The sequence below is a fragment of the Rattus rattus genome, chromosome 9 (genome assembly GCF_011064425.1).
Source record: "Rattus rattus isolate New Zealand chromosome 9, Rrattus_CSIRO_v1, whole genome shotgun sequence".
Lineage (NCBI taxonomy): Eukaryota > Metazoa > Chordata > Mammalia > Rodentia > Muridae > Rattus > Rattus rattus.
Window position 1 is genome coordinate 10,982,589 of NC_046162.1, and position 13,259 is coordinate 10,995,847.

A 13,259-nucleotide genomic window follows, 5' to 3' on the forward strand; every position below is an offset into this window, starting at 1 on the left:
GCTCTAGAAAAAAAAAAAAAAAAGAAACAAATACACCCAAGAGGATTGAAGGCAGGAAATAATCATCAGATAAAACATCCCCAGGTTATGGAAATATGTGTCCTAAGACACCATGGAATAAAAATAGCCAAAAAGCAAGCCTCATTGTTTTGGGAGGAAGTCCTTCAGATAACATCAGGCCTGGCCAATGGTAATATTTACAGACCCAATTCATAGTCCAAAGTACCTCTCTCATCCAATGCAGGGACACCCAAGAAGAAAAAAAAACTATTATTTTAGAATTTATTTATTATATATGAGTACACTGTAGTTGTCTTCAGACACAGCAGAAGAGGGCATCAGATCCCATTACAGATGGTTGTGAGCCACCAAATGGTTGCGGGGATTTGCACTCAGGACTTCTGGAGGAGCAGTTAGTGCTCTTAACCATTGAGCCATCTCTCCAACCCCCAAACCCCTTCTTGATTTTTGCCCTTCTTAGCTCCAAATCAGCAATGTACAGAACCAGCTAAAATAAGACAGGCCTATAAACACCACAGCACCTGAGCCCCCTCAGTCAGATGAACCCACAGATCAAAGTCCTAAAAACCACAGCATTTCAGACCTCACAGCCCCTACCCAATTAATACAGGAAATAAAACCCATCTATTTACCCTTTCTACCTGTATGACCCCTCAGACGAGGCACTAAACAAGCTCTTGGCCCCACTGGCCTTTCCTCTCCTCACCCAATGACCTAACCCTCTACATGGTTCCATTAAAAAACAAGCTCCCACTTACCCAGACTGCTCCCCCCAGTCAGAAAGAGCAATTTCTCCTCCCCAAGTTCTCTCACTGGCTCCTCCTGCATGTGAATGCTAAAGGCCCTATTCCCCAATTGGTTCTTGATTGATCAATAAAGATGCCAACAGCTAATGACGGGCCAGAAGAGGTGGGACTTTCAGATTCTTGCAGGCAGTCTAGAAGATGCAGGAGGAGGAAAGGGATTCATCATGCTTTGGAGGGAGAGAGAGTCACTAGGCATGTGAGATCTTGGGTGGGGTGACCATTGGCCACTTCCCCAGGCCGCAGATTAGAAATGCAACTAAGCTAAGGGCAGATGTAGGGTGTCGATCAGGGAGAAGGTAACTGGGCAACTAAGCTAAGGGAAGATACAGAATGTTGAGCAAATAGTAAAGGAAAAGCCATGCTAGCTGTGGGAAGCTTAGAAGAGCCCAGCCACTGAGCCATAGCAGGTTATGGGTGAGCTATGTGTGTGTATCTTTCATCCTCAGATCCAAGGGAACTGTCTTAGGGTTTTATTGCTGTGAACAGACACCATGACCAATGTAAGGTTTATAAAGGATTTAATTGGGGCTGGCTTACAGGTTCAGAGGTTCAGTCCATTACCATCAAGGCAGGAACATGGCAGCATCGCAGCATCCAGGCAGGCATGGTGCAGGAGGAGCTGAGTTCTATATCTTCACCCAAAGGAAGCCAGGAACAGACTGAGCATCCCCAGGCAGCTAGGAGGAGGGCCTCCAAGCCCACCCCCACAGTGACACGCTTCCTCCAACAAGGCCACACCTTCTAATAGTGCCACTCCCTGGCCAAGCATATGCAAACCATCACAGGAACCCAAGAGGTGGCCGGTAGTGTGGTCTGCCTGGAGCTTAAAGCAGTGTAGTAGAAACCTCATGCTACAACCTCCCTCCTTCCTAAGTCAACAGAGCCAGAAACCTACCAAAACAGAGACAAAAACCCACATAACTTCACAGCCCCCCACTCTCAGCCCTCTACCATGCAACAGCTTCAGAATTCTGCCTCCCATTCAACTAAGGACTCCGGTGTGGAGTCGGAATCTCAAAACCCCAAACAGCCCTCGGTGTTAATCCCAACTTGAAACAAAACCGCTAACTGACATAAAAGGCCTCTCTTCTGAGCAATCCGAACTCTACATATTGTCAATGCAGCCATAAAAGACATGGCTCTTGCCAGATATGACCCAACGATGCCCATTTAGCTCCTTAACCTTAACTCCTCCCCAGCATTGTGGGAGCTCTGTCTCAACCTCAGGGTGTGCTGGAATGGCTCCACACCCCATGGGGTGGCACACCCAGAAATCTACATGAGGTGGATGCACTTGCTAATATGACTAAAAATGGTAGGGAAAGAGCCCTAAAAGCTTTAGAAAAAGAACCTGACATCCTTGTCATGGTCTTTTCCTTCTCAGATATTCAATGGCTAATCAAAACTCACTCCCGCTATCAGCTCGATAGGATTCCCAGGACAAACTAACAACCACTATCATGATGAAAAATTGGTCTCTGTCCTCCCTCTGTTAATGATGGCTACCCTCAAACTATTTTTTCTTTTTTTTTTTTCTTTTTTTTTTTTTTTTTTGATTTTTTTCCGAGCTGGGGACCAACTCCAGGGCCTTGCGCTTCCCAGGCAAGCGCCTACCACTGAGCTTCCCCAACCCCAACAAACTATTTTTTAAAACCATAATTGAGCCCTGTAGGCAAAAAAAAAAAATTTTTTGCAACATATTTTTTAATAATGGTTTAACCTCTCCTCTAGCACAACAACCACCAGAGGTATTGGAAGAGAAAAGTTATTCAGATATGGGGGAAGTAGACCTGATCAGCAATAGTTCCTTGGGGCAAGATTGAGAGCTTTGATCTTTTCTGGTAGCAGTTCAACCCACAGCAAACATCAAACACAGCTCAGAGCTGCAGACCAGTCCTCTAGGCAAGCAACACCACACTAACTGGCAGCTACAGTCCAGGCCCTTCAACAAGTAGACACCAGGCAGCTGTATTTCAATCCTGAAGAAACTGCCAGGCTCACCAACCAGCGTGAAGCAAGGCTACTGAAGTGGCAAACAGCCTCAGGAACCTCAGGAGCAGTTCTTGGGTACCTTTCTCTCAATGGCAGTGTTACCACAAGTTGAGCTCAGCAACTCTATGTAAGGTGAACAGATGCATGCAGGTCTTTAGAGAAGAATAGTGAGGGGGAGCAAACCAAACAAAAGCCTGGTGCTCATCTTTACTGTCTGTGGGCTCACATTTATACTCCATCATAGGTCCTTTCATGTGTTTGGTATATGCAAACTTCCTTTTACCTGTGTCTGTCAGGAAAAGTCTTTCATGTGCTTGCTTTAGCAAGACATCCTTTCACCCGTGTGCCCCAGCAAACCATCTCTTGACATAAGTAACTTTCCAAAGAAACTGTAAGTGCCCATTGCAGAGCCCCCTCAATGTTTATTAATGGGGGAAAGATGCACACAGGGCCTGGACTACCTTGCCTACTAAAGGGTATTTGTCTCAAGATATCTCAAAAATAAGGCAGGGAGCTAATGAGACTTTTCAGGAGTTTGTCCATAGGTTAATGAAAGTGGCAGGGAAGGGCTGGAGAGATGACTCAGTGGTTAAGAGCACTGACTGCTCTTCCAGAAGACCAGAGTTCAAATCCCAGCAACCACATGATGGCTCACAACCATCTGTAATAGGATTCGAAGCCCTCTTCTGGTGTGTCTGAAGACAGCTACAGGGTACTCATATATAATAAATAAATATTTAAAAATAAAAGAAAGTGACAGGGAGAGTGTTTGGAGATGCTAATGCTGGAATGCTTTTAGCAAAACAATGGTGTATGAGAATGCAAACATGGCCTGTCAGGCCACAATATGGACTGGAACTATTACAGATTGTATTAGATTACGGTCTGACACTGGTGCCTCTTATGTGCAGAGTGTGGCCATAGCCACTGCACACAGAAATAAACTATGCGTCAAGTTTTGTTTCAACAGATGAGAAAGGAAAGCAGAGGACTGATGGGCCTCTTGGAGGTTGGTTTGCATGTGGACAGATCAGGCATCAAGTGAGGGATTTTCCAAATAGAACTAAGGAAAATAGTAATGAGAGAAAACCAAGTCTCTGTCCTAGATGCAGGAGAGAGACACATTGACCTAATGAATGCAGGTCTAAGAGAGATGACTTAGGAAATCCTCTCCCTTGGGGGAATGGAAGAGGGGGCCAGCCCCAGGCCCTGAAACAGTGTTATGGGGCAATACAGTTCATTCCTCAGCAAAACAATCCTTTCAATATCTCTTCAGAGCCACCACAGACCACACAGGAATAGACCTCCATCCCTCCACCTAAAATTATGACTACTTCACCTATCCATATTTCTGTCATCCAACCAGGACAGAGAATTGCTCAATTACTCCTTATACCATTGTTTATGACAAAAAAAAATGTTAAAACTAATGTTTGAGGAGGGAAAAGGATTTGGTTCCTTTGATGCTTATTGGGTCCAAGCAGTAAAAACTGAAAGACCTGAGCTTGTTTTAAGAATAAATGGAAAAAAAATTTACAGGGCTGGCACAGGAGCAGATGTGTCAGCAACAACTTCTATTCACTAGCCTGGTTCTTGGCCTAAAACAACTACCATTACTCAGTTACAAGGGGTAGGGCAAAGTCAGAGTCCTGAGCAAAGCAGGGATCTCTTACATTGGGAGGATGAGGAAGGCCACCAAGGATACTTTCAACCTTACATTGTTTCTCTCCTGCCTGTTAATTTGTGGGGAAGAGATATAATGAAAGATATGGAAGTCTTTTTATACAGTCCAAACAACAAAGTTATACAACAACTGTTTGATTGTGATTATTACAAGGGTTAGGAAAACAAAATCAGGGAGAATTAGAACCCATTATAGTTACCCCAGAGAAGGAAAAACAGGTCTATGGTATTTTTAATGGAGACCATTAACAAGCCTGCACTCCATGTGGATAAGATTACTTGAAAAAGTAATGTTCCTGTATGGTGGATGAGAGAAAAATTCTGGCTGCACAACAGCTAGTGCAGGAGCAATTGCAAGCTGGCCACATCAAACCTTCTAGTTCCTCCTGGATCTCACACATATTTGTAATTAAGAAAAAAATCAGGCAAGTGGAGATTATTGTAAGATTTATGAAAGGTTAATGAAACTCTGGAACTTATGAGAGCATTACAACATGGCTTACTCACCCCAGCTGCCATTCCGAAAAATAAGTTTAAAATTATTATAGATTTAAAGGACTAGTTTTATACTATTCCTTTGCATCCTGATGATTGTAAAAGGTTTGTATTTCCTGTGCCTGCCTGTATTTTTAAGGAACCTATGAAGCAAGTTGGAAAATTTTGCCTCAGGGAATAGCTAATAGCACTACATTATGTCAAAAATTTGTCACTGCTTCAATACAAGAAGTTAGGACTTTGTATCCTTTTGTGTATATTGTTCATTATATGGATCATATTTTATAAATTGATCGCTCTGAAGGAGTTTTGTTACATGACTTTGCTTTTATATAGCAAGCTTTATTTTTTTTTCAATTTATTTCTTTTTTTTTTTTTTTTTTTTTTGAGCTGGGGACCGCTTTTATATAGCAAGCTAAATCCCCAACCCTTTAAAATCTTGGGGATTAGTTGATGCTCCAGAAAAGATTCAAAGGCAATATCCTTTTCTTTTTTTTTTTTTTAAACATTCTATTTTTTTTTTAAAGATTTATTTATTTATTATAGATGAGTACACTGTAGCTGTCTGCAGATACACCAGAAGAGGGCACCAGATCTCATTACAGATGGTTGTGAGCCACCATGTGGTTGCTGGGATTTGAACTCAGGACCTCTGGAAGAGCAGTCCCGCTAAGCCATTTCTCCAGCCCCCGGCAATATCCTTTTCAATATTGGAAGCATCAGTTATATCCTAAACAAATTGTGGTACAAAAAATTCAAATAAGAAAAGATAATTTACTATCTTTAAATAATTTACAGAAGCTGTTAGGAGATGTTAATTGGCTAGGACCTCACTTTGAGCTCACCACGCGGAAGAGCTTAAGCCTGTGTTTGATGTTCTGTGTTTGATGTTCTCAAGGGGATGCAAATCCTAACACACACACACACACACACACACACACACACACACACACACACACACACACACACACACTTAACTGCTGAGGGACAAATAGCTTTGCAAGAAGTAGAGGAAGCTATTAGTCAACGACAGATACAGGATATAGACTGTGGCCAATTGTTGGCTGTTTGCGTTCTTGCTACTTCTCATGCCCTCACAGCAGTTCCTTGGCAAAAGCGACCCTTAATGTGGATTCATCTTTCTTCATCTCCAAAGAAAGTTTTAACATCCTATTATGAAGCTGTTGCTATGTTAATACAGAATTGTAGGATAGATTCAAATAAGTACTTTGGGAAAGAATCTGATGAAATATTTCTTCCTTATTCCAACAGTAATTAAATTGTTTATTGCAGAATACTGATATTTGGCCTATTGCATTTGCAAACTTTCCAGGCAAAATTAATAATTTTGAAAGACAAGTTGTTACAATTTGCCTCTATGCATACATTTGTATTTCCTGTAAATTTACACATGGCAGCCCATAGAGAATGTGTTTATGTATTTACAAGTCATCTAATGAGAAATCGGCATATGTAATTGGATCACGTGTCTATTCTTTTGCATTTACCCTGCTTCAGCACAGATAATTGAATTATATTCTGTAGCCGGTGTTTTAGAAATGTTGAAAAATCAAGCTTTTAATTTGTATACTAATTGCCAATATATAGCTCATGCTTTATGATTTCTTGAAACTGTTCCTTTTTTAGATACTGCTAATTCTCAAAATTTGCAATTATTTATCTATATACCCTTAATTTAAGAGAAAGTATTGTTCCTTACTTTATAGGACATTTGAGAGCTCATACTGGACTGTCCAGGTCCCTTATGGAGGGCAATGCCACAGCACATTTGCATACCAGGCAGATTATAGGTCTTACACAGGGACAGTGAGCCATGTTTACATCATGAAAACAACAATAGCTTAAGAGAACAATTTGGTATTTCTAGAGAATGTACACATTAAATTATTAAGACTTATCCTCAGTGTCCTCAAATTCTTCCTCTACCACATAATGTTAATCCTTGAAGACTTGCACCTAATCAATTATGGCAAATGGATTTTACTCATATTTCTGAGTTTGGAAAATTAAACTTTATGTGACTATTGACATCTTTTCAGGCTTTGTGGTTGTAACTGCTGTAACAGGATAAGCAACTAAATATGTAATTACTCATTGTCTAAACTGTTTCTCTATGCTGGATGTTTCAAATCAATTTAAAACAGATAGTGGAACTGGTTATTGCAGTCAAGCACTTGAGGTGCTTTGTCAACAATTTTTTTTTTTTCTTTTTTTCGTGAGCTAAATCCCCAACCCTTTGTCAACAATTTAATATGACACATTTTACTGGGATTCCTTATAATCCTCAGGGACAAGTTATTATGGAATGGGCCCTTGGAACTTCATGAATATCTTCATAAAATAAAAAAGAATTATATCCCTGTATACCACAAAAATATTTAAATCATGCTCTTTTAATCTTAATTTTTAATCTTAATTTTTAAAAATGTGAATGCTCATGGACATTCAGCTGCTGAGTGCCTTTGGCATCCTCACACTTCCACTACATATATGTCGGTGAAATGGAAGGATCCTATGGCAGGCCAATGGCGTGGACCCGTCCCTGTACTCATATGGGGATGAGGTCATGTTTGTTTTTTCACAGGAAGAAAAGGAGTGTGGTTTTTGCCAGAAAGGCTGGTGTGACGTGTGAAACGATCCCACTTTCCTGCTGACTCACCTACTGATGACAGCTTCCACACACGGTAAAGTTACTGACCTACCACTGATGCATCCAGCAGTGTGGTGCAGACTGGAGATTCTCATGCTTCGATCTCCCTGGACAGAGGAGCCCTTATAATATGACCATGACTTTTAATGCATATGGCAATGGGATTCCTGTTTGCTTTGTAAAGAATAGTACAAATGATGGGTGTATTTCTGTGTTTCCTTAAAACTGGAATCTTTTATTGATTGGTTATGTTAAAATTACTTTTATTTCTTCTATGGCTTTTAATGTAAGTTGTGTTTATTACCCACTTTCTTTTTTTTTTTTAATTTTGTCATTATATTTATGTACAGAAAACTTAGTGTACATTTAACCCAGTTTAGTTCTTTAGCCTTTGCCTTTTCCAGCTTGGCAATTCGAGCCACAGACTTAGGACCCAGGACGTTGCCTCCCCAGTGGCGGCGGATCTCGTCATATCTGTCATTCTAATTGGTCCTAATTACTTCCACCAGCTTAGCCAGAGCACCCTTGTCTTCCGAGTTAACCTGTGTGAAGGCAACAGTGGTGCACGTCTTCCTGTGGACCAGGCGCCCAGCCTGACCTTTCCCTTGATGATGCAATAGGGCACCCCCATCTTTCGACAAAGGGCAGGCAGGAAAACCACCAGCTCAATGGGGTCTACATCATGGGTAATCACCACCAGCTGAGCCTTCTGGTTCTCCACCGAGGTGGTGACTGTACTGACCCCTGCTCAGAGGACAGGTGGTCTCTTAGTGGAAGACAGGTGGTCCCTTAGTTGGGACGTCCCCTTTGCCAGCAGCCTTTGCTTCTTCTCCTGCTTTGTCTCTGGCCTGTACTTGTGGGCAAGCTTAAGCAGCTGAGTCGCTGTCTGCCTGTCCAGGGCCTGGGTGAACTGGTTGATGGCAGGAGGTACTTTGAGCCCTTGTAGAGGATGGCTCTTTGCCACTGCAGCCTGATGTAGCGGGACCATTTGACAGAAGCGTGTGAGATCTCTTTTGGGCTGGATGTCCTGCTCAATGCCGAAGTTCTTAGGCCTTTTCTCAAACAAAGGATTGACCACCTTTTTGCCCTCTTGTTTCTTGACCACGGCAGGGGCCGGGGCCACCTTCTTCCCCTTGACCTTTCCTTTGGGCATCTTGCTTGGCTGGAGGAGAGAACTATTACCCACTTTCTAATTGTGTTAGTATATTGAAGTCTGGTATGTCTGTTATGGTGATCTATCAACCAGCTTTTATTGCCTGAGAGTATTTAAGGACCTTGGTATTCTGCAAAAGGCTTGCAAATACTGGAAGAAGCGAGTCAGGCTTTAAGCAGAAGCAAGAGGGTAGTGGGACTGATTACTGCTTACATATTAGTGTGGCTGACATTAATAGCAAGCTCCACTGCCTCTGTAATTGCTTTGACACAAGAAGTAAAGACAGACACTTTTGTTTAGCAAAATCATTTAGCAAAAAATTGTTATAACTGAGTATTCAAGAAGATGTAGATGGGTGCTTAAACAATAAACTGATGCTCTTTATAATACTTCAAATTATTGGAGTGGAGGTTCAGAGTGAGAGAGCAAGAAGTCATCTCAAGTATAATGCTAAATACCAGAGGAAAATTCAGACACTTGCAGGGATTTGGCATAATTCTAACACATCTCTGGGTGTTTTAACTTTTCGTAAGGGGATTGGGAATTGAAGGAATACAAAGCTCAAGGTAAATTCACTAGGAATGTGTGGCATTCCTTTTATTTTGGTCATCCTGATTTGTGGCTTAAGGCCAGTATTTCCATTGTTCAAGGTTCATATAGCTTGATCACTTAGCCCTTCTTGTCCTGGGGATACTTATTCCTGCCCATTGTGATAAAACTTGCCTTTAACCACATCTACATGTTGGTGGCCAAAATACATGGCTCAAAATGGAAAAAAAAAAAAAAAAAAAAGGATCCCCTGAGTTATTAATCTAAGAGGCTGGCAGTCAAAGACACAGAAGATTCTGCACTGTGCCTTTCCACACTAAGACAGAAATGCATTGCTCTGAAAATGTATATTCCAAGATGGTAAGGAATGCATTCTTGTCAGAACAACCTAAGACAGCTTTGTTGATGAAATGTAAGAGGGGAAGATGAGGAGGGCTTTCGGTGTCAGTTCTAGTAATTTGGTGTTTGTCAGTGGGCTCAAACAAAGAAGTAGGCTCAGATAAGAATATTAGAAACTGACCATGGTGCTTTGCTCGATGACTACCTTGTGTGATCTCCTTGTTTACTGCTTTGCTTGATTACTACCAGGAGTGATCTGTTTATTGCCTTGCTCAATTCCTTTGTCTTTGATCTAAGAACTGACCATGTCTTTTGGACACAAAAGTTGATTGGGAAAAAATAAAGCTGCTTCAGCCTCAGCACTGCCTGAAGTCATGTTATAATGTCTAATTGTATTTGCTTGCTTTCTTTCCAATCCTCACTACCTCCCTTGAGATCCTGTACTGACTGAGCTGGCTTGGTCACTCTACCCGCCCCCCCCAAAAGCCAGCTGGTGGCACTGACCTTTAATCCCAGCACTCAAGAGGAAGAGGCAGGTGGATCTCTGTGTTTAAGGCCAGCCTGAGTTACAGGATAAAGAATATCTACGAATCAAGAGATAGCATTTACTTTATGTGTATGAGTGTTTTGTTTGTACGTTTCCATGTTTTGTCGTTCGTATGCTTTTGGTGTATTACTTGCATGCCGGATGCCCTCAGTGTTCAGAAGAGGGCATCATATCCCTGGAATTGGGAGTTGTAGAAAGTTGTGAGCGGCCATGTGGGTGGTGGGAATAGAACATGAGTCCTCTAGAATGTTCTTAAGTCAAGACATCTCTTCAGTTCTGGGAAATTGAAAATCTTAGTATATTAAGAAAAATAGTCCAGGATAAGGATAAACATTCTCTCCCAGCTGCAAAAATGCAAAGGGTAGCTTCTACGCACCTATATATAAACTGTGAAACTCAGCAGAGCTTCTTCATACATGCACACGTGTCAAACTGTCCTCAGAAGAACCTTCAGCTGGCATTGGGCAGGGTGCATGCTAGTTTTAGAAAAGAAATGAGCTTTTCTCACCTAGTACAATGGGTACCTTTTAAGAAAGCCAAAAAATGTCAGAAATGGTTTCTTCCAAAGCAGGAAGGACTTTCAGAAGGAAGTGTCCTTCAGTGGGGTGTCAGCAGGGCTCTGCCTCATTTTTATGCATAGTCCCTTGAGTGCAGAGTTGAAGCGACCTGAACTCTTGTGGTTGGGAAGTGGATAGAAGGATTTCCACTAAACACAATATCCTCTTAATTCACTGACCAGTGTGAATGTGTCAGTCGTTCCACACAGGCTGAAGAAAATCCTAACATGACATGTACAACACAGAACATCCTGGAGAAGCCTATGTGAAATACTGCTAAAACTGGAAGAAGTTTGAGGCTGCTGAGGATTTGCTGAAGGTCTTTATTTTTATGGTTTCTGAATATGCTTTTGGTGTATTACTTGCATGCTGGATGCTCTCAGTGTTCAGAAGAGGGCATCATACCCCTGGAATTGGAGTTGTGGAACTTCCTCTGGAAGACCAGGCTGGCTTCAAAGTCACAGAGATCCTCCTGCCTCTGTCTCCCAAGTAATGGGATTAAAGTTGTGCACCACCACGGCTGGGCTTTTCTTACTGTAGCTGTCTTGAGACACAGCAGAAGAGGAAATTGGATCCTTTTACAGATGGTTGTGAGTCACCATGTGGTTGCCTGGAATTGAACTCAGGACCTCTGGAAGAGCAGTCAGTGCTCTTAACCACTGAGCCATGTCTCCAGTGGTCCCCACCCACTGCTTGCCTTTTTAAAATTAAAAACAAAGACAGGGCTGGAGAGATGGCTCAGTGATTAAGAGCACTGACTGCTCTTCCAGAGGTCATGAGTTCAAATCCCAGCACCCACATGGTGGCTCACAACCATCTGTAATGAGATCTGATGCACTCTTCTGGTGTGTCTGAAGATAGCTACAGTGTACTTATTATAATAAACAAACAAATAAATAAATCTTTAAAAAAAAGTTTAAAAAAAAACAAAGACAAGGTCTTTGAAGTCCTGGAACTCTGGGACTTGCCATGTAGATGAGGCTGGCCTACAACTCAAGAGATCCTCCTTCCTCTTCCTCATGAGTGCTGAGACTAAATGACTCAACACAACTCAGAAGGTTACTAACATGGGCGCTTTATAGCTAGCACACACCCTACACCAGCATTTTCCAGACTATTTGAGTACAGAAATCATTTGAAAACTCACAACCCTGCCAAACCTCCCTGCCCTGAGTGTTGAAATTACAGGATATCATAGAAGACAGTTTGAACAGCATTTCAAAACAAGGGGGTTACATATGCTAATCATTTTAACACTGAGCACCATTCTCTCTCCTTTCCTAGCTCTGGAGTTGTTTTGTTATTAACTGGAAATTTGAATGTCAAGCAGGAAACATTTTAAACCTTTTAGGACAGACATCAAGAACTGAGATCTCTTTAGGAACGTGTGTCTTACTTGCTAAGTTATCTTGCTGGTCCAGGACCAGCTACAACTTCTGGTTATAGGCAGCTTTTTATGCTTCATGAAGTCCTAGAAAGCACTTTAAACCTCAGTATATCACAAGCTGCTAAGTGAGAGGTCATAGGCAAGGGACACTACTTTACACTGTAATGGGCAGCACTCTTGTGAAATGGGCTACTTCCTAAGGCATTTTTTTTTTTTTTTTAAATTCAGAAGCCTCTATAATCCACTGTCTGTACTGCCACTTATGCTAAATTTGTCTGGTCATTTAAACAGAGAAGTCTGCACACACTTCACCCAGGATCAGAGGAACAAACATGTGAGTTAGAGTCAAGACTACAGGTCTAAGTCATTGTCCTGCAATATACTCGGCGGCTCAGCGGTGGGACCAAACAACTGCATCACAGCTAAGCAGTAGTGGAGCACCCCTTCAGTCCCAGCATGGGAGGGAGAAGCCACTTTTTAAGTGCTTCACTATGTAGCCATGCTGGCTCCCTGCTTGGCTCTTCAGATTAAAACCACATAGTATTTAGCCTGGAGAGATGGCTCAGTGATTAAGAGAACAGACTGCTTTTTCAGAGGTCCTGAGTTCAATTCCCGGCAACCACATGATGGCTCACAACCATCTGTAATGAGATCTGATGCTTCTTGTGCTGTGTCTGAAGAGAGCTGCAGTGTACTCACACACCAGTATGTTTGTGTATTACACTGAGGCACTCCATTAATACACTTTACCATGCCTATTACCAAAATGTTCCTAGACAAGCAACAAAGCCGTACAAAGTCTGTTCCAGTTTGTGGTTGATCTGCTATTTTAGCATTTTTGTCTATATGGACATACATCTGTGCCCCATTTCTGTGCTGGTGCCAAGGCTCCAACTCCCCACAAGTGGAGTTAAAGTTGAGAGCCATCATGGTCTTGGGAATTGAACCTGAGTCCTCTGAACAGTAGGACTTGAACTATGTCTCCAGTCCTGCGGTCAATTTGTACATTTCAATTCCTCACGGGACACTCTAGGAATGGGTGCAGAAATTGTCTTAAAA

At 42.0% G+C, this 13,259-nt stretch overlaps 1 pseudogene; it reads right to left on the reverse strand.

The window, feature by feature from the left end:
* Nucleotides 1–8,506: 8,506 nt before the first annotated feature.
* LOC116909907 lies at nucleotides 8,507–9,056 on the reverse strand (annotated as a pseudogene).
* Nucleotides 9,057–13,259: the final 4,203 nt, after the last annotated feature.